This window comes from Rhyacophila brunnea, unplaced genomic scaffold, assembly GCF_057557595.1.
Source record: "Rhyacophila brunnea isolate RB1 unplaced genomic scaffold, BYU_Rbru_1.0 scaffold_12, whole genome shotgun sequence".
In the NCBI taxonomy this organism is placed as follows: Eukaryota; Metazoa; Arthropoda; class Insecta; order Trichoptera; family Rhyacophilidae; genus Rhyacophila; species Rhyacophila brunnea.
The window spans coordinates 38793663-38816644 of NW_028232774.1; the positions used below are offsets into that span (position 1 = coordinate 38793663).

Consider the following 22982-nt stretch of genomic DNA (forward strand, 5'->3'; position numbering starts at 1 on the left):
TATATTTCTTAGGTGTTGTGAATTCTGAATGTGATTATTATTTCGTTATTCGTTAAAAATCGTATAATTAAATATAAAATAATTAACTATTTCTTTTATTCAAAGAATAATTCACAAGATTTATGAATGTACCATTCTAATTATTATTGAACATATAGTTGCAACAGAAAATATTGTATGTCCGTAACGTCGATTAGTAATTAAAGTAGGTAATAAATACTTCGATCGCCTACCGTAACTCAATTTGGAGAGCACTAATGAGCAGGTATTAATAAAAAGCCAATAGTTAAAGTTTATCGCAATTAAGCATGGCAGTCGTAGCATAGTGGTAATGCACAGGGCGCGAAACCCAATAGACGCTGGTTCGATTTCAGCCGGGTGTCTTAGTTTTTTCGAAAAAAGATTTTTTCTATTGGCTATATTTTGTTTTCAGAATTATGTATGTTCAATAAAATAATTAAGTAACAAAATATCCTGATTTTAACGTGGGTATTGTGAATATGCCTTTACATCCATGAATAGCGGCGCTTAGCCCTTGACACAGCGCTGCATCTACTTAGGTCAACTCACACCACCTAAAGTCCACCCCCAACCCTCGCAATACACCGGCAGAATAAGCTATATATTGCCGATAGTAAAATAATACAGTGGCGCACTAAGACACTAATTATTTTAAACACTAAATGAGCAGATATATTACACGCTTCCTCTTTTCGTGTCATATCCGTTTCTGGTGATCGTTTTTCTGTTTGCATTTGCTCTGGCTAGGGATGGAATACTGAGCTCATACTGGTCGTTGAGATTTTCGAGGCAGAACGTTATTTCCACCAAAATATTTCAGGAAGAGGCAGAGTAGGTACTACAGAGGCGCATGTAGAAAGAGATTCTCCTGACCACTTACAATATCCAAGCATACGCTATGAGACCATCTCTCGCTCCCAGTTATTTCAAGGTGCCCGTAGAAACAAGTGCGTTTGGGTTCTCTTTTTAAAGTCAACTACGACGTAAAATATATGAATAGTTAAAATTATGACTGGACAATAATAAATTCGTTGCCTAGGCAATGGAACAATTCTACAATGAAACTTGCGTTTGTATACAGCTGACTGATTCGCAGCTAACTTTATAATGTCACGCACTTTCGTAACGGTGTGTGCGCGCAGCTCTCAATTTCACTCTCTACCAAACGCCCCAAAAGAAGTATAACTTAAAAAAAAAACTATTGACATGAGCAGGTCACAAGCATACATTCAGTCAATATTCTACAGGCCGGCACCAAGACCTGACTGCAAACGACTGTCCAAGTGAGAACTCTTTGTGTTTACTCATCGTTCACATCGATCAGACGTGCATGCGGGCTGTAAATCCGCCACTGGCGACGTCGTATAGCCGAGTTCACGGTTGATGACATTGTAGCGTCGGCCTCCGTAGGGCGAGGCGGCGAGCGTCGGTCGAGACCTTCAAAGGAAAGCACGCCATCAACTGACTTTGCTTTACTTTCACCCTGAAACGTCAAATTTTAAATGTCGACCTTTTATTATTTTTATCAAAAGTTCTATGCCATATTTTTGGTCATATAAACACGTTCATTCAGCAGTGGTTAAGTATATCATTAGTATTGTGTGTATACTTTTATTCGAGCTTTTTTGACCGTGGCCATGATAATGTGTGTTGCGCAGTATATTCAACTGTCAATAATAGATGGATGCAAACATAGATAATTGCTCCAAGTCATCCTTTTGTAGACGAAACGATATATTATTATCAAATTTAAATAAATAATATTAATACTATCGACCGAAGGTACCTGATCGAATTTGAATTTAAATTCTAAAGGATTTGAGCGTTGTACTATTCCATTTGAGTAATTTTTTGCGACCCGGGTTTCGCCTTTCGGCATCTTCAGGCCCTGTATATACTCACCAAAGGCAAACACACACTGACAACGAACACTCTTAATTCTAACTTATATAATAAATCAATACAATAACTGAGGTAAAAACTCCATTACCTACCTATCAAGTCAAGGGTCACAATAAAAAATATAACAAACAAATTATGAATAGTTGGACAAAATAAAAAAGTGTAAAGATTTCGAAGTGATGGAACAGATCATCGCGGCATCGCCTGGTAAATCTCTTCTTCCAAGGGTGTCAAAAAGACATTAAAATAACTAAAGGATGGCCATCATCAAGTAGTGAATCGAGAAATATAGCATAATATGGATATCGTAAAATTGATCTTTTTCTGATTGTTTTAGCAATAACCTTTAATGAATAGTGAAAAGCAACATTCGGGTAACAATGCACTAAGCTCGACCAGCGTAGAATATACCAATATAATATCATAGCAAAATATATCATAAAATATGTTAAACTCATTTACCCTAGTTCCTAGTTAATAATATAATTAATTTTGTACCTAAATAGGCACTTATGTGTATTCAGTAGTTTGATTTTAAATTGAAAACACTCCATCACGCATGTCCGGTCGACACCGCGATAACATCATTTAATATTATGTTAATAGATCTCAGTTTATATAACTGAGTTTAAAAAAATACAAACGATGTAAAGATAACAGTTTTAAGGCCGTATAAAAATTCACGGACAAAGCTGAAGGATTGAAAGGTCACTTTCGCTTTCAAGGGCCCGGCCACATAAACGCTCCACGCCGCGACATGAAAATTCAACCAATTTCTTTAATGTAAATATACCCCGATTCACACAGTGATAACTGTGGCGAAGCGAAAACTACGGTTATTTAGCATACATAATTTTGAAAACACTTCTGAGAAAATATATTAAGTACATAAAACCAATAGAAAAAATCTTTTTGAAAAAAGTAAGACACCCCGCAGGAATCGAACCTGCATCTTTCGGGTATCGCGCCCACGCATATAAACCACTGTGCTAAAGGAGTCATACTTAATTGCGACAAATTGGCTTTTAATATTCACTGAAGTGCTTTCCAAATTGAGTTACTAGTGGCGATCGGCTTTTGTATTTTTAATCAAACTAGATATTACTTCAATTACTAACCGACGTCACGGATCACTCCAAGATTTTTTGTTGTAACTTACTTGAACTTGCTAATAATTAATTTTTTTTTTCAACGAATAATTCACAAGAATGTAACATTCTAGGTATTAAACATACATAATTTTGTTAGAAATTAAAGATCTCGGCATATTGTTTGACTCACGTTTATCATTTCGCTCGCACATCACTTCTACGGCATTGCGTGCGAGCAAGCTTCTAGGATTCGTCATGATACAAGCCAAGTCATTCAAGAATCCAACTGTTTTACGTACACTCTATGTGTCGTTAGTACGGAGTATTCTTGAGTATGGCTCCATTATCTGGAGTCCTTATGAGGTTTCCTATAAGCTTGTTTTAGAGCGTGTTCAGAAAAAAATTCTTCGTCATCTTTATTTTAAAGTTTATAATTACTTTCGTTTTGAGACCTTCTCAAACGAGTATTTTCCGACTAACTTTCTTTAAGGCATGCTCGCCTTTCATTCTCTTGAAGCTCGTAGGTCACTTCTGCTATTAAAGCATTTTTCCCTGCTCTCACGTGGTATCGTTTTCAATTCCGATATTCTATAAAATTTGAATTTGTACGCACCCGTCAATTACATGCGGTGGTGAAAGCTGTTTCCTCATGTCAGGCTCACCAGGCACCAATAGCGAGGGCTGTGCGGTTGGTCAATGCACTCCCTAGAGATATAGATATTTTTGGCGATCCATTATATATTCTGTTTTTTAAATTCTATTTTATTGTTTAATTTGATTTTTTTTAAATTATTGTTGTTTTTTTTCTTTTTTATTTTGTATAAAACTATTTTTGCTTTCTTTTTTTTCTCCACCTCGTTTTTTCTTTAACTGTTTACTTGTAATTTTTATTCTAAATTTCATGTGTGTACGTCCTGAATTAATAATTTGTTATGTACTCAACGTGTATTTTTCAAATAAATAAATATTGAAAATATGGTGCATATGCGGGACTTGAAAGAGTCCCCACTTTGCGTTGATTTGATTCACACCACGGGGGACATCGTGGTTACGCAATATGCATGCCTTCCCGGAGAGTTTCAGCCAATGCGAGTATGTCAATATGAAGTCATCTGCATCCTTATGTGAAACGGGGGTTAAATAAGTAGCCTTGTAGAAATCGATCGCACAATGGCTGTGCATGTCCTCAATGTTTCCGTTGGCATTGAAAATTCTGAGCCTTTCTTGCATTAACCACCTGCGTCTAAACATAGATCTCAACCTCGATGGAATTTTTGTTTACTAAAGTATCGGAAGATACAAGAACTTGGTTAGAGTTAAAAACTAACATAGTTAAACTAAGATCGACATTGTTTTGGCCGTTCCCAATTATTTGATGTTTTCATACGTCATATAATTCAAATGTATCACAAATACAACAACCCTTATAAATATATATATTTTTTGAACATACCTACATAATTTTGAGAAAATATAAAACCATTGGAAAAATCTTTTTGAAAAAAGTAAGACCCCGCAGGAATAGAACCTGCATCTTTCGGGTATCGCGCCCACGCACATCGACCACAATGCTCAAGGACTCATACTTAATTACGACAAATTTGAACTAATGGTTTTTAATACTCACCGAAGCGCTTTCTAAATTGAGCTACATCGGCGATCGGCTTTTGTATTTTAAATCAAAGTAGGTACCTACCTATTACTTTAATTACTAACCGATGTCACGTATCGCTCTAAGATATTTTGTTGTAACTTACTTGAACTTGCTAATAATTATTAATCAATTTTTTTTCAACGAATAATTCACAAGAATGTAACATTCTAAATATTGAACATACATAACACTTCTGAGAAAATATATATTGGCGATCGCCTTTTGTATTTTAAATCAAACTAGGTATTACTTTAATTATTAACCGACGTCACGGATCACTCCAAAATTTTTTGTTGTAACTCTTACTTGAACTTGCTAATAATTATTAATTAACTATTTTTTTTATTCAATGAATAATTATTTAATAAGAGTAAATAGAGAAAACACTTCGATATAAAATCACCTGCCCATCTTTGGTATTTTTTTCTAGATGCTTTTATAAATACCCAGCGTTCACCATCACGGTTTCTTTATACGTGATGTCAATTCAAAAATTCATAGGAAAAGTGTTCCAGCTGACAAATTGCCTTATTGAATACGATTCGTCTAGCAGCATCGGGTATTGCTGATTTGAATTCGCCTTGGATCTATGACACCGCATTGCAAAACCCCTGGTAAATTCGTTCTAGCGCAATTCTAATGAATGTTTTGTATTAATTGGGAAATGGGAACTGTTGTCTTCAAACGTTGTGGTCATTTCATCTATATACCAGTAGCGAAGGGTGTAGGTAGGCTGTTAAGATCCGCCATAAATAGTGCACATTAAACCTTGTTAGTCATACGTATTTGTTTTTATTGAACTAAGACTACAATTTACAGGTTGGTTAATTTATAAAAATCAATTAAACCCTGCCTAAACCAAATCATAATAGTTTTTGTATACTTTGGGCGATACGACAAAATTGTGCTCACTTTTTCATTTATACTTATATGTTTTCGTTGGATTAAGAATACATATTACACATATTCTTGGTTCTTTTTTCTGCTTAAACCAAACTATAACAGATAAAAAATATTATTCTATCTATAAAATATCCAAAGGTATGTATGATTTAATTGCATAATTTTAGATATACTATAGATAGACGAGTATTTTTTTACTATTATTTATTATGGCTTGGTTTCGCAGGGTTTTCTAGAATTTTAAAAACTAACCAACACCGTCTGTAAATACGCGTATTCTAATTTCAATGAAAACAAATACTTACGTATGATTGACAAAGTTTCGTGTGCACTATTTATGGCTGATCCAGACTACTTCTACTCTGCGCCACTGCTATATACCAACTATGAAATATCCCTAAAAATACAAAAAAAATATTGTCATGTATTTGTTAATTTTATTGGTGTAAAAACAATAATCCGACACATTATAATATAGTCATATTAATAAAATATAAGGTACATATCGCATAGGTCATTCGGGGTTGTATAGAACTAACCTTCAAATGGATTTAATTCAAACTCGCAGATATAATATAATTTATTTGACACCTTGCCAGATCTCATATAAATATAAGTATACGTTATTTTTTCTTACATTCAATGATTGGTTTAAAACTGGTTTTCTTTGTTGTCAAACGAAGGCTCCTTAGGCAGTTGACAGGTATATTATGCACATAATTTTGACAGTAATATAACAATTAATGCAGATGCATATCGATTAATACTATGTTTCGGTGGTATTTTTATTAAACTTATGTCATTTTAATGAATTTTGCAATATTTCTGAGGCAATAAATTTGCATAACGACACGGGTTATTTATTTCACATTAGTATAAGAATGTATCGAATATGATTTTTTTTAAACAAACTAGTCAAAACATCACCATTAGGTAAGTTTTACAAATAACAAACACTTATAATTTCTTTTAATTTATCGTACTTATTACACAATTAAAGTATCATATTAATATATAGGCCTTGCAAGACCAGTTTCATCTTAACGGATATTTTCAATATTGATCATTTGAGAATTATTATGGTACGTAGGTACTTTCGAACATATACTTATTATCGATGTCTTTACGTTCATAAAAAAATTAATAATTCGTGGAGGGAAAGTGATAATGATATTTTTGTTCGCGAAATGACAAGTGTGGGGACTATATTATCGAATCTTCATTGCTGCCTCCGTTTGGGCCCCGTATCAGTTGAAGTACGGCCTTATGGTGGAGAGAGTCCAAAAGAAATTTTTGAGACTCCTTTACTTTCGGCTGTATGGACATTATACGTGGCTCTATCCGACTGATTTTTTTTCTCTTAGAGATGCTTACATACTGTAGCTTAAAATTTAGAAGGGATCTTTATGTAGCTACATATTTTTTCAGACTTATACGCGGCGTAAATGTAAACTCAGCCATTCTTGGTGGTATTGGCTTGTGTGTCTCTGATAATTACCTTAGCAATCGAGGGCATCCGTTGTTTGTTCTCCGATGGTGCAGAACCAACCTGCCATTAGTAATGCATATTGGGAGGGCAGTAACCATGTTTAATGAAATCGCTTCGGATATTGATATATTCCACTTACGTGAGGATCAATTTAGGTGGACGTTGTTTTATAAGTTTTTAAGATAGGGTCTATCAAAGTTCACTCTGTGTGCTTCCATCTACTTTTATTTTATTTCTTTTCTTATTTTATTTCTTATTTTATTACTTATCGTATTATTAACTCATACTTCTTTGTATTTTTATTTTTTTAAATTATTAACACTTATTTTCATGTCGTGAACGCTTTGAATTTATAATTTGTTATGTTCATTATAGTATGTAAAATAAATAAATTTGATTTAAATCTCAATGGTAGGTACCTACTAATTAGAAGAGTCAATTTAAAAAATCAAAATGCTAAATTATTAATAATTATACACCCCACTAATAATCAAACAGACATCCGTTTCCTAGCATCGTACTAAACCAGCAAGCAGAGTCCTTTGATAGTACGAAAAATGATGTGTGTAGTAATTATAGGTAACTCTGCCACTTAAGTGTACGAATATGGTATGTTTTCGATAAAGAAAATGACGAAAGGGCAAAGCACCGAACAAAACCGTAGTCGCGCATTGTGATAAAATATTTCGTATTCTTCTCGTTTATATAATGTGCACTTACTCGCTTACGGAATACCTACATGCAGTCGCTGTGCATTTTCTGCAACCACTCCTTGTCTGACGTGATCTTTCGCAATGTTGGAATAAGCAATATGGCAAGCTTATATTGAATCCCCGACGTGACGTCGAACGCTGCTTTCAGAAATGCAATATTATGCATTTGTAATGAAGGAATTCTTAATTGAAATCGAATAAAACATGCAGTAGCTGTTTTAGGTAGACAGAAGTCAAAGACGGTGACAGGTTTGGAAGTCCTTCTTTCATTTTTTATGCCTAAGCGACAAGCGTCACTACTCCATAGAGACGCAGTGTCGCCAATGTATATGTAATGGGATGCCTCCCCAAGGTCAAGCAAATATAAATTTTTTTCCTTGTGTAATGGCAATTGGAGATAACCGGTATCACCCCTTGACCATTGCACAGGTCGATTTTTGACTCGCCACGGTGGATGCATTGCGTGTCACCTGACAGGCAATGTCTGGTATATAGACTGGTCGCTATATAGACTAGTCTATATAGCGGACGGAGAACCACTAACAAGATGCAAATCACATCATCTGGGAATGTACGGGAATGTGCTCCGAAAGGGTGGAGATTCTCAAGTCAGTTTTACCAGCTGTTGGACCCATCGAGTCACAGAGGCCGATGTTGTTGCGTTTAAAAAAATGCAGACGTGAAGATCTACAGAAGAATGTTTCGTCTGGTTATAAGAACATTGTCAACAGCTATTTATACAAATCGTTAATTTAAAAATTTGTGCACAGCTATAATCCAGTCTGAATTTTTAATCGTCAGACGGACGTATCTCAATGCCACGTGCCGATTGTGTTTTACGAAATTTGGGAAAATTTAAAAAAACGAAATAGATTTTTGGAGGCACCGTGTGGTCTACACGTGTTTCATTTAGATCGTGTTCACTCACATATATATTTATATATTATAAGAAGAAAACACACTATAAGGTATATTTTTTTACTAGTCAAAAAGAATAATTTGTACGCCGACATTGATTTAAATCAGAAAATGGTCGTTTTTTAATCTAGGAAAAAGAAAATTCATTGCTCGCGTAGTTAGGTTGAATAGAATAATTTCTCATGGGCGGATTCAAAGGAGGGATTTAAATGTTTTCGGAATTAATATTTTTGTACGTGGGTAGGTAATACGGTACCGAACACATTATTACATGATTGAATTAAATCTGTCATGACGTCATTCATAATATGACAAATATTTGAAGAAACTCATAATTAAATTGCCAAAGTGTTTACAGACGAAACTGTTTTTTGATTCTAGTGAAATACCGAAGACTGGACGGCCAATAGTTATAGATACATTTTAAGGCACAGTATTCCAAAGTATCAGTATATTCCAGTATCATTTAGTTCGTGTATAATCACGGAGAAGCAAAAATCAGGCACTAAGCAACACCTGATTTCATCAAATCTGATTTCTCAAATCCTCATGGACAGCGTTGCCAACTTAGCGTTTTTCTTACCAGATCTAGCATTTTTCGATTTTGCAAAAATTGTATCTAACTTATGGCGTCTTTATTAGCGTTTTTTATGCCTTCAACAGATTTAAATGTGCTGAAAAAAGCTAGATATTTAGTTTATTTATTCAGATATTTGATGAAGGTGGGTCGGTACTTGAGAAATAAAACAACAGATTGAAACAATATGAGCATTCTTGGCGTTATAGTGATATAATGGAAACAGATATTATAATTTAATGTGTGCTTAGGCATGTGGCAACGGATTGACAATTATCGAGAATCCACTTTCTGGCATTACATAATTATTACTTATCGTAGGTTGATAGGTGAATTAATTATTTTTTGTCAATTTTAAAATGAGTTTGTGGAAAAATGTGGTGTGATTTTTACCGATTTTTTTTAATTTTTTCACTTTTTTGATAGGCAAAATAGGTTTATTTTCACAAAATCTAACGTTTTTGCCTTGTTTTCGTACTCCGTCTGGCATGTTTTTGTTAACGATAGTTGGCAACACTGCTCATGTACGAGTTTGTGGAAAAATGTGGTGTGATTTTTACCGATTTTTTTTAATTTTTTCACTTTTTTGATAGGCAAAATAGGTTTATTTTCACAAAATCTAACGTTTTTGCCTTGTTTTCGTACTCCGTCTGGCATGTTTTTGTTAACGATAGTTGGCAACACTGCTCATGTACCTACTACATCGGCCAACCTGAATCAGACAGTTTGTAGGGTATTTAAAACGACAATTACATACATATTATTATATGCGATGAATTCCTAAGTGAAAAATCGCAATCTCAAACAAGTAATAATATTCATACAATCAATTAATTAATACTTGTTATGTGATTAATAATAAGTTGTCAAACCGGCAGTGAGACAGTTCGTAATGTCTCTTGGAAAATATGAGAGTAATTTACTTTCTTGTTAAAAAGATTACATACAGAATACTAACAAAATGTCGTCATATTTTCCACGTCATTCCATGTCATGTCGTGACGGCATCAATGGAGAGAGACCGATAAAAACAAATAAAATAATAAGTAGTAATTTTATTCTTTCGTCGTCACATTTTTTTTCGAATAACGGAAAAGGAGGGCTCGAGAACAAACGAGATAACGCCACTTGCATACCTGACACATCCATGACACTCATTCAGATTATTACATGACAATTCATATTACGCATATTATTTAGTTTATCATTTAAATATTATAGGGTCAAGTACACGAACATACATAACCGCGAAGTTCTCAAAGATTATGGGAAACTCAAAAACTTTGGAACTTTAATGTATGAGAATGAGTTAAAAAAGAAATTTGTTACACCCCCGAATGGTTACCATTTGGGGATGTCTCTGTGTATCTGGAGAGACCCGAGTCGGTATCAAATCCAACAAATAGTAAGGGTTGATTGCGAAAATAATTAAATAATGTTAAATATCTGACCGGCAACATTGTCTGAATGCCGTTAAAAAAAATACGAATGGCAATGCCGCATTTGTACGGCTCGTAGACAACCTCGCTATCCGTCAAAATTAAATTGAAAAGAATTTGTATAATAATGTAACCATTTAGAATATATTAACGTAAATGTACCTTGCCGTTTACAAAACAACCGGTGTGTTATTTGTTCACCTCCAAGTCCTAAATCCAGACGAAAATCCATACAACGAAGCAAAGGGACAGAGTGTTTTCACTTTCGAAAATGGAGGGAAATGACACTCGGGACCCATAATTTCCATACGAACTCTGAAATTACAGAAAACCCTTATTTTTTTGCATACAAAAATGGCACATTCGCCTAATAAGGATTTGGAGGATCGTAAGTGGTAAAAGGTGATATAATAGTATCTATAGCACATTAATTCATCAGTCCAGTGATTCCCAATCAGGATCAAGTGCACCGCGAGAATTTGCAGACTAGTTTTTTTTAAAAGAAATGGTAACAAAAGAGTTAAAAAAAGGGTTTAATGTAAGGCAACAATTAATGAGTCCAGTTATCAGTAATGAAGGTCACCGCCTACTACGCACTACACATTTTATTACATCAACGTGTTCAAAATTTTCACGATAACGTTATAGTTACCGCACGGAAATGATTTATTGTTTTATATTATTATGTATTGTTGTGTTTTTATTGACTTCCTCAAAACTTTTCTATAAAAGGTTTGTTAAAATTACTATCACATCAAAAGTATTGACATTTTCATTCGGTTTTGCAAATCTCACTGGACAACAATGTTGCCATCTATGCTGATTATAGTACAAAGCTGTCAAAATTATAGTATTTCTGAAAAACATATAGTACAGGAACATTTTTCGTCTTGAATCCTTTAAAATTATAGTATTTTCGTATATTTTTGTATATTATTTAGTATTGTATTTATTTTTGTATTTATATTTGGACAAGGCTGTAGTGCCATAAAATAAGAAGAGAGAATCAATGTCCAGGTTCAACTGTAATAAAATAATGATTATCAGTTTATTAGCTTACCATATTTTGTAATTCACTTTTCAAAATCGAGGCAAATGTTACGTCAAATTAACAATATTACGGATCAACGGATGTGGTCATTATTTGAATATTATGTTGCCATTCCATGTGATAAATATAATTTTTATGAAAACCATGTCACAATACAACAAGGTTCGATCTTGCATTTTGCATATATCCATTGTGCTCAGAACCTTGGCTGTAATAGCTGAAAGGGCCTCTACCAGACAGTCATAATATTACATTATAACATACGACATGTGCTCTGTCTATATATTTGCCCCGACAGGCACCAAGGTTAAAATACTACATTGCCGACAATTAGGTATATATATTATTACCGTATTTTCAACGGAGAATTTAACGTTGCAAAGACAAACACATTTAAGAAAAATCTGACGGAAAATACATAAATATTACAATTTTATTACTCGCCATAGTATCTATGTAGTGTCTCTAGGAAGCGATTTGGAGCTTCCCGAATACTAATTTGGATCATACTGTTATTTGGATTGAGCCTAGATGAATATAGATTGTCGTTCCCGCTTAGTCTAAATATTTTTTGAGGTTGTGATATAGAATAATTCTCGAAATATTAATTCTCAAGAAATCAATAAACCATGGCCCCCACACCCTAAAGGCCCCCAGGCCAGGATCTTTGGTAAGCCCCTTTACCTATCACTAAGATTAAAGACAGTATGAATGGCGCTCTACAGTAACTTTTACCAAATGGTGTTCGAGGTAAAATTAATTAAACTAGTATTTTTTAGCGATTCTTAAGTATTTTTAACACATCCACTTGAATTATTGAATTGTACGACACACATCAAAAATTTCATCACATAACTACTTACATGATTTAAAACCATAATCAACATTACAATATTAAGTAAATTAGCCCGCAGGCGACTTTTTTACTATTAGGGTCAATTTGTGATGCGTGTTTATCTCACTTATCTGGTTGGGCTAGAGCCCTGTCAGCCCCCCTTATGGGGGCCATGCAATAAACCAATCTCGAAAACACGAGATTGAATTAATCCTTAATTTTCGAATATCGAGAATCGTAAAAAGTCGAGAAATCAGAAGCTCTACTCTAAGCCGGTGGTAATGTGTCGTGGAAACCAGGTGACAGGTCCCAATAATTGAATGTCGGCATTACGGTTATTAATGTTGCATAATTTGACCCATTTTACATATTCGTATCGTAATGTAGACTGTATCCAAAAGAGGGTTATCAGTAAGTCACGTTACCAGCACAGCCTGTCTAGTAAAAAGAGAAAACCGATTTTGCATTTAAACATGCCAAGTATCTTGAGAAGTGACAGTACTTAGCTCTATGTGACCCTGGAATTAAACACCGAAGAAAGTAGAGAAGTGGAAATGGTGCAGTAATCAATTGCGTCCACATTGGAGTATTAGCAGTACGCTCGCTTTCAAAATAATGCGTCTCGAATATAATTCACATTTCCTTTAAATCAAGCTCAACCGAGCAAATGGCCAACAACCATTATATACAGCAGGTAGTAATACTACTCTGATTTAAATGGTAATTTTCTTATGTAATACTAAATCATATTGACATTGTGAGAATACTTGGTTAAGTATCTAACTAAAATAAATTAAAAATTAGTAAATAATAGTTACACACCTGACGCTACTTCACTGCCGCCGAAATCCAATTAGTTCCACCTGAAAACAGAAAAAAAATCTCATTCTCTTTTTCTTAGAAGTTGATCCGAGAGATATTCGTGGAAACCATATCAAAACCTTTAATTTAATCAAAAGAAAATAATATTAAACGAAAAATATTATTACGTATTTTTTCTATCTTGGAGGTTTATTTCAATTGGCGTGTTGTCTTTTTACGAATCGACTAATATTATATAGAAATAGTTTAATATCTTGCATATCCTTATACAGGTATAAATGATTTTTTTTTCTAGTAATTGTATATAATATGAACTACCATTACTTTTGACTATTTCCATTCATTTCAACGATTTTTTCCAAATACTTGCCTACCTACTTTTAGTTGTATTTATCAAAATCAGATTCAAATTTATTTATAACAATAATATAACTTAAATTAGTTAACAATGTTTGGCTGTTCATGTCCGACAAAAAAACTTGGAAATCTTTGTCTGAGGAATGTTGGGACGCCCAGATTGTGGTGGTAGATTTGAGGATAGACCGGTATCACAACGACAACTAGGTGAGGCCAGGCACCACTCCGGGCAGTGAAAAATGATAAACAGTATGGTTTCAAGTAACATCAGGTTTTTGCGGAATCAACGACGATGTCTTATCAAACAGTAAATTTACGTTTCAGGAAGTCATTTAACATTCCCTCGTAGGCTAGTAGGAATGAAATAATATTATTAAATAACCACCCAGAACTGCTCATATGTGAGTAAATGTGGTGTGGTATGGACCTTGATATTGTGTAGTGTTTTTTTTTTATAAATTTTAATTTAGCATTACATAAAAAAGTAGAATATCATCGTCATAATCAAATTTTGTAAATATTTTTTTATTAGCTTCCTCACTTTGCACGCAAGCGATGATCGTAAATGTTATAACCCAGGGAACACAGTTAATGGGTACTGGCTTTCCCTACTGGGTATAACAAGCTACTGATCTCGAGTATGGAATACACTCAAACATGCGTTAAATAATAATGATATTTTCAATAGTTTCGCATGTATCATAATAATATACATTAAAGTTTGTGACGTAAATTTAATGCGCATTCAATATTTGAACACAGTCGGTGCGCTTTCTTAAAATTGGGTTTTATGGCCTGACAGCCACAAAGTACTCTTCTTCAAAACATTGGTCCATAGCGATGGCTTTTACATTTGTATCTTATTAATCCATTACGGGCTACAATAATTTGTTTTTAAATTCTAATGGATTCAAGCTCTGTACATTTAAGTATATTTTGCGATCCGGGTTTCGCCTTTCGGCATCTTCAGGCACCGTGTACACTCACCAAAGGTAAACACACACAGTGTGTTACAGTGTCAGTGTGTGTTTACCTATTGTGAGTGTACACGGCGTCTGAAGATGCCTAAAGGCGAAACCCGAGTCGCAAAAAACGACTCAAATGGAATAGTACAGAGCTTGAATCCATTAGAATTTAAATTCAAATTCCATCAAGTACCTTCAGTCGATAGTATTAATATTATTAATTTGTTTTTAAGTTACTGTCATCGAGTTTTCAATACAAATATATCTATTTCAAAAATGGAACATTAATTCGCATGAGAAAAATGTTATATGTTACATTATATATTAGGTACTCGTGGGCAGCGGCGGCTGGTCAAACATCATACAAGTGCACTGCACTGCTTGCATTGCTGTGAAACATCGTTCAACATCGTAAATCATATTTTTTCTTCACAGGTTTTTAATAGTATCGCTCACTTATTGTAATGCAACCATAAACCGATGTGCCCATATTGTCAATAGGCGATAATAAAGTCACTATGCACCGTATACGTCATTCTCATTGAAATCATTTGCGCCCGGGCAATATATTTAGTTTACTTAAAATGAACGCTTAGTATGAACTAAAGCCATTAAAAACAACTTAAACCGTGCTAATAGTTTTCGCCATGCGTAAGTTCCAGAATATCGTGCGCCGACCGAGTAAAATGACATCATATTGGTCTGAGTAGAGAGCAATTACAGATTTGAATTATGGTTTGTTATTATAGACGCTGTAGCTTACTGTTCACGGTCAAATTATGTTTAGTATCATATTTAGCAATCTCGTATGTAAAATGCCTGTAAAACTAAAAACAATAGAATTTATTATTTTCTAAATTTAAAATGGGTAAAGAAATACAATGTCGTTAAGATATTTTGATTTATGTGTACTCCAATTTAAATCAGTGAAGATAAAATAATTTTGCTACCTACCGCATTTCTGGATTCAAATCATCAAAATTAATATTTCATTATCCTGTGTGTTGACTAAACGCGAAATGATGTCGGTTATTTATAATACAGAAAATTATTAATTCATGAATTCTAGTAATGAGCTAATAAATCTTAATACTATTTCAGTGCAGTTTCATAATAATCATTATTCATACAGTGTACAAATTGCTAAAGATACCTAATGTACTTATACAGAATAAGATGGCTTCCGTTAAAAGTAAGAGGTATTTATCTACTATAAGAGATACAATCGTTTCTTATAACTAATCCAATAAAGATTTAAGTAACTCGCATCATGTTTTATTAAAAATATAAAATATACAGGTAATTTCCCAAATGTCATTAACCTCTTGTCAAATCAAAAATAACGCCGAATTGATTTCATTTTTCAATAAGGTAAGTTTCCAGCGCACCCTCAAAAATTACAATCCAAAAATCACCGGCCGCCACTGCTCGTGGGTATATTATGTTACATATTTCTGAAAATAGCCTTAATGTTTATCAAGTTAATATACCTACTTGTATAATATGATCCTTACCGTACGATGTTATGGATAAGAAAATGTAAACACATTTATATCCAATTACTAATACCCCGTTTACACGTACATGGATTTACTGCTGACAGTACGTATCATCGTGCAAGTTGCAAGATTACATGCATGAATCAAAAAAGTTTTCACGCGACAATTCGACTCTGCTATATCCGCCCTCGCGCAGTAGAACGATAGTGGCGAACATGCCGGTAAAAAAACGAACTACACCGCGCAGACTCATTTTGAGGTTAAGGTGATTCATCAGTGAAACGGCAAATGATTTTCAACCATAGGCGCGACGAAATTTTGCACTCGCTCCCATTCGAAGAGAGAATGTAGAGCTGGAAACACGCCATTTTGCTTCGTGATGGCGACGGCCGTAATAATTCTTAAATCGTGTAAAGATGACTTAAAACGTTACCCATTTACTTTATAAAGAAAACATGTCAATGAATATATTATTATTGTTACTGATAAAACAGAGCATTAAATGGACACATGTTGGATTTATAAGACAAATTATATTTGGTTTGACATGCCTCATTTGCACCCGCGACCCGCAATCCGCGCATCGCCTAGCGACGATCTTTTTAGACCGTGTCTCAACTAAGGTATGGCATGGCCTTAACTGATTTTCACGACCTGCAAATAGTACCATAAAATGACAACATCGCTTACTCTTGAAGAATGAGATAGGCAAGACAGTCAGCACTTTTACTTGTAAACAGTTATTATCGCGGTAGTTTAAAATCCACACTATTGGTGCAAGTAAATCCATGCACGTGCACAGGCAATATTAGTTACTAAATAATTAACCATACAGACACGCTCTTATTTTAGTTAAGTAATTCCAACAACATCTAATAATTATTTTGTAAGGTTTTTAAAAAATTAAGTAATTTTGGAGGTCACATTACTGAATCAATTAAATCATCGGTGGCTATTAACCCAAAATTTCAGTATTTTGAAACAACCTTCCGGCTTGGCCACTTAGGTAGGTACCTAAATTAATACAATAAAATAATAATGTGACTACTTAAATTACATAATGATACGTTCTTGGTTTACGGATAATTTATTTGTATGTATATTCTTCTATATGTCTAAATATTTATGTAAAAAATACATCACTTTACCGGTGCCGTTAGCCGTAAAAAATTTATAATAGTATTATGAAAATTGCAACATAATTGCTAAGCTCGTGTGCGTCCATCAGCGAGTGTATCAGCTCTTCTATCTAGATTCTAAGTGCATTAAAATTAAATAATCCTACGATTTCTCTTTATTTATTCAAGTTTTTTTTATAAAATATGTACTGGATACGGAATTATTATGACTTTTCTTAGTTAGACTAATGTCGACCACCGTATCTGCGTTGGCAGAAGACTTGCAAAAATACGGTAGTGATTTAAGAGTATGAACACCCCCAGAATTTATCAAATAAACACTTCTTAGTAAGCAGACAGTTAGGTTTGTTTATATTCGAATTCTTAACGATTTTTCCGAAAATGAATCCCAGCTGTCTCTCCATCTTCTGAGAGGTCTGCCGAGAAGACGACAGCCATCTTTTCCACGTGTTTATTCCACAATTTTCTTTGTTTTCTTTTCCATTTGACCATATTCTCAACTACGCAAACATTTCGGATCTATTCACTGTTTAAATAACCCCTAAGAGTTTTGCCAGCGAAGCATCTAAGTCATACTAAACTTCAAATCACACTTTTCATTTTAGCTGTAACAGGTCGTAACTATTCGATATAACCAACGCAAGCCCACATCTCTTAAAACGAAGTCCATTTAATATTTGGGCCCAAAAATTAAGTTTGAGTGTGTCGAATACAACACAACTATGAAATCCGCGAGGAATTTGGTGAACCTGACATACCTGCAACCTGCAGTGCTGTAACATAGAAGACTTGATTTATATAAGTTGGTCTTTACTACAGGTGAATTAGCACCTGCATCGCGTATTATAATGGGTTAGGGTAGGACCAAGAATATTTTTAATGAGATACGGTTCAGTCGGAGCAGTGTTAGAGGCCCAAGTTAGTGCGGTTGGATGTCGTAACCCAAGATGTAGAAGCAATAAGCAACTCGAATTGAAGGGTTGAAAGTCTATATATAGGATCTAAGTGCCAAAAAATATTTAACATGTTTTTTACTTCAATACAATCTATATGCCAAGCCTAATGATATTCTGCAGAGTCTAAGTTCCTAACTCTACCAGTTTTGTCACACAAATACATTGAACTATGGGCTGGGTCTATGTGCCCTACATACCCCCTATACATAACATAACGTTTCAATGTTGTCCATGTTTAAATATATTTTTATTCTTCCTTTGTTTATTTTATTTTTAGAATTATGTAAACTTATAGTATTATACTGATGATGTTCTTCTGTAACTTTGTAAAAATAACAATATAAGTTTTCATATAATATGTATGGTTTTATTCTTTTTTTGTTATATTACCTCAGTTTCACATTTTTGACACTTAGACCCTATAGACTTTCTACTCTTCAATTAAAAATCAGAATGGCGCAGATAGCATGGGGAGGACAATGTAGTTTTCATAACGAATTAATATATCAATAACTATAACTACTCCTGACACCTGAATATCTTAAATAAGTATAGTGGAGTAAAACTTCGACCGATTCGTTGAATGTTAATTGCTTGATTAAACTTGTTTTTCTTGCGTGTCTATATTTACATAAGTTGCAGCCTAGATTGGTGGACTCAAAAATCATTTACATGCTAAATAGGAAGCCGGCTACGTGAATGGTTGCATTTTGGTCAAACTCAGAAATACAATGGAGATTTGTCACATTCATAACAAGCCAAATGCAAACATATACATACATAAATCTCAGTTTTTGCATCCGCCAAGAAAAAATAAAAGGAACCACCTCACAAATCCTAAATATATTTCCAGTGACATCTTTAATTAATTATCGATATAGCCACAAGGGAACAAGACAACAAAAACACAAAGAATCCTTGTCAACGGAAAAAAGAAGGTTCGACGTGGAAAGATGAAGGTCTCCTCTTTGATCATCCGACCAACTGAATGACGGTATCTGCACCTAAATACCTTCAGATATGAGATCAGATCACTGAAGGGATATTCCAAGATTATTTGAAACAAGTCACTATCTTTAAATGTGAGGAGCACAAAATCGAAGAATATTTTAAGACGTACGACACGTAATAATTGAGTAAGAATATAAATAAGTTCATTAGCGTTTTCGAGTAACCGGGAAATTGACTTTCTGGGTGATAAATTTTCCATCTCGATTCGGTTAATGGAGAGTCAAATGTGTATTTACCAATTGAATTTTCCACGGTGTTCATAGCGACGCATTTATAAGCGAAAATCGAAAATCCACGAGCTCACTTGTGCCATAGCGATAAAGCCTCATTGGCTGGATTCTGTTACATACCAAACAACCGACATCTCATTGGCTGCATACAGCTTAATGCCAATGAACGGCTAATGAATTATTTATGCTCCAGACGGTTAAACATAACAATATGCGAAATTAGCTGATAACAATCGTATAATATTATGGTAAATCAATGATTTCCACAAAAAAATGCGTTTATCAAATCTCTCTAGCGGCGGCGTTTTCACGATGGCAATTATAACGTACATAAATTCTTGTCATTCAATTATGTACGTATAGTAATTTAAAAGAAATCTGACATTGAATACGATAATGCATAAAAAATAAACATATACCCCCTCGTTTTATAAAACTAAAATATAGGTAGGAAGGTAATTTTATCAATTATAACTCGATTAAGCTATAAAATAGAGGGGCCGATTTGAAAGCAATCCGAAACAGATCTACATAATTTAAGACTTAAATAACCAATTCAATGACATAGAAATTTTTTAATTTCAATTCCTGGTAGGTATTACTTGCTTTTCCCTCCTTCGCTTACTACTTCTCAATAATACGTTATCAGTGGTGGCGAACCTATGACACGCGTGCCACGTGAGAAGATTTTGCATGGCACGCGTTTGAAGAGAAAAAATACCTTAAATAATAATAAATGACAGATCGCATTGCAAAATAGCAGGCAAATACTCTTCAAGAATAAGCATTCCGTTTAATGTAAATATAATTGCATAGGTCGGTCCTTAGGTGTTATGCTTCACATATAATATTATCGCACTAGCCTCATAAGGCGGCGGGGGATGCCGTGGCGCGAACCTCTTATTTTGATCGATTTACAATGCTTAAGACCACTGTAGCGAGAGAATACATCATCTGATCGGAGTTTGTCAATACTTAACTAATTTTATACATTAACAAACAATTTAAAGTCTACCCACAAAAAACGGCTGCACCAAATAAGAAACAAAAAGTTGGTGGATCTAGTAGTAGTATTTCTGGCAGACAGTTTCAAAATTGGTGGACCGAGATGTATGGCGTAATTGAAAAAAATGACAAAGTTATATGTGTGCTATGTTCTGTGATGGTATCTAAAACATAATCATTAAAAAAAAACTATTGTTTCCTTATGAAAAACTGTTCGGCACGTCAGACAGTCGAAAAGTAATATTTGGGAAATTTTGGCACGCGTACGTAAAAAGGTGAGCCAACACTGCGTTATGCGGTCGTTGCGCAACGAATGTAAGACGCTCTGAAATGGTCAAATGTGCAAGGGCAACCTCCCAAAACTTGCTGGGACAGTATCCAATCTCGCCTGAATCCGACAATCGTAATTCACCGCCAGATTTGCTTTTCGCAGTTACCAGCGAGGTATCATTGAGGTATTATTATATAGAAATAAAATTCAATTACAGTCTCCGTCCACGTGGTGACGAACGTTGCACGTGTCGGGAGCTTATGTTGCAGATAAGTACATTTTACCTTATTGATTGAATCAATCGTACAACGCAACATTAATACTCGGATTATGAGCGGCTGTTGGAGAAAGCTAGCTATGGACAAGTCAACGTTAATGTATGGGCTTGGTTATAGTGAATAAAAATAATACCTAGAACCGTTATGTACAGATGATAATAGCGCACCAACGCATCGTATTTTCATAGTATGAATGTGTAAGTGGGATGATGCCTCGTTTATATTCATCTGCCAATATTATATTTCTGTTGTAAGATGGCAAAACATGATATGTCCGTTTTTTGACAAATTGAGTTAGTATACCTTTAGACCCGTCTACGAGATATCAAAAATATGGTATTAATAGGTCTTATAAGTTTGGATAAATAAGTTGAATCCATAGACGTGAATCAATATTGATGTGATTTGTTCATTGTTTGAATATTTTTCGAAGTTTAAAATTGCTCTCCTGGACAATTTAGAAACACGGATATATCATGTTTTGCCATCTTACCATAGATTTATATCTACCTACTTCTGCTATTTTATAAAGTACTAGCTGACCAGGCAAACGTTGTTCTGCCATATAAATTATTTCTAGTGAATATTTTGTTTGTTAAATAAAAAGTAACGAATGTATCGTAAGTGTGTGGGGATGGGATCTATGACAGAAAGAGGAATAGAGCACTGTAGACGATGACCGCCGATAAAAACAAAAAAACATCAACCATTCATTTTCTCAATTCAAAATGAGTAATGATGTTCATAATGAATGAATTACCTGTGACAGGATCTCGTTGTTTAATGTTTATGCAATATCCGTCTTGTCCCTTCCAGAAAATTAGCGGATATTGGAGAGCGTCGTATGAACGGTGTGTGTCAGCGATGAACTCCAGATTATTGTTTCTTCTTAGAATCACGATTTCTCGCGTCGATGTGCGGTCGCCAACCATGATTCCAGCAATGTCGTCAACAACAGTCGCACTGAATCGACGTACGTGCTCTCCAGCTGGTGTTTTATCAGGATTGATGACAATAGCGTGATTGTCACTTTGCAATTCGTGCATGTGTGCTTTGAAGAATTTCAATAATTCATTGTGCTCATTCAACAGAGCGTCCAGTTCGCCGACGATGCGCCTGGCATTAGGCGAATTGAGGCTATTGTAGCCGCAACGTGCATCCACATGATTGATGTTCTCACCGCCGCGCCCATGAAGTAGATTTGTAAAAATGTATGTGGTTCGTTTGGCATTAGCAGCAATGAGCCTACTTTGTGGTATACTTGACCTTTGATTTTGAACGTAGAATGGAATTGTTGACCATTTGCCGCAGTATTGTGAACTATTTCTGTTGCTCCGGACGAAGTCATTTGGAAGCATGAATTGAATGTGCGAATGGACTTCAGGAACAGGTTTGAATCTGGAACCGTGCCAATGAGCAAGCTGTTCAATGGTTCTGGTGGTATCTCAATTTTTGGTAGTTGCACTTTTCCTGATGCGCAACACATCCCGGCTGACTCATGTTTGAATTTGAGCGCATGACAATGGGGACATTCTTTGTCCATAGCACCAATCAGCACTTTCGGATGAGCGGAATATTCAATATCTGGCTCGTACTCGAATGCGAGACGAAGGAACGAAGCGGATGTAAATGTTCGATGTACTTGTTGGCGTTGTCGGTCATTTGCTCTGCGTGTGTTAACTACGAACCGGCGCGCTTGGCTCCGTTCCAATTGTCGTTGTTGATTTCGTTCAGCTCGTGCCTCTTGTGATTGAGATGCACGCAATTGCGACATGCTTACACGCACGTTTTTGTTATCTTGTTGGATTTGTTCGTCTGTTCTTTCTACTCTACTATTTCGCATGTTTGTTGCTTTA

General features: G+C 34.7%; 1 protein-coding gene across 2 annotated transcripts in view; it reads right to left on the reverse strand.

Annotated features, from left to right (window-relative positions):
* Window positions 1-22982, reverse strand: part of gol (ring finger protein goliath) — a 183376-nt gene that overhangs the window by 76487 nt on the left and 83907 nt on the right. For both annotated transcript variants that reach the window (XM_085961268.1, XM_085961267.1), the window contains exon 2: window positions 13416-13456. The gene's annotated coding sequence lies outside the window, so the exon portion shown is untranslated. The remainder of the gene's footprint in view (window positions 1-13415; window positions 13457-22982) is intronic.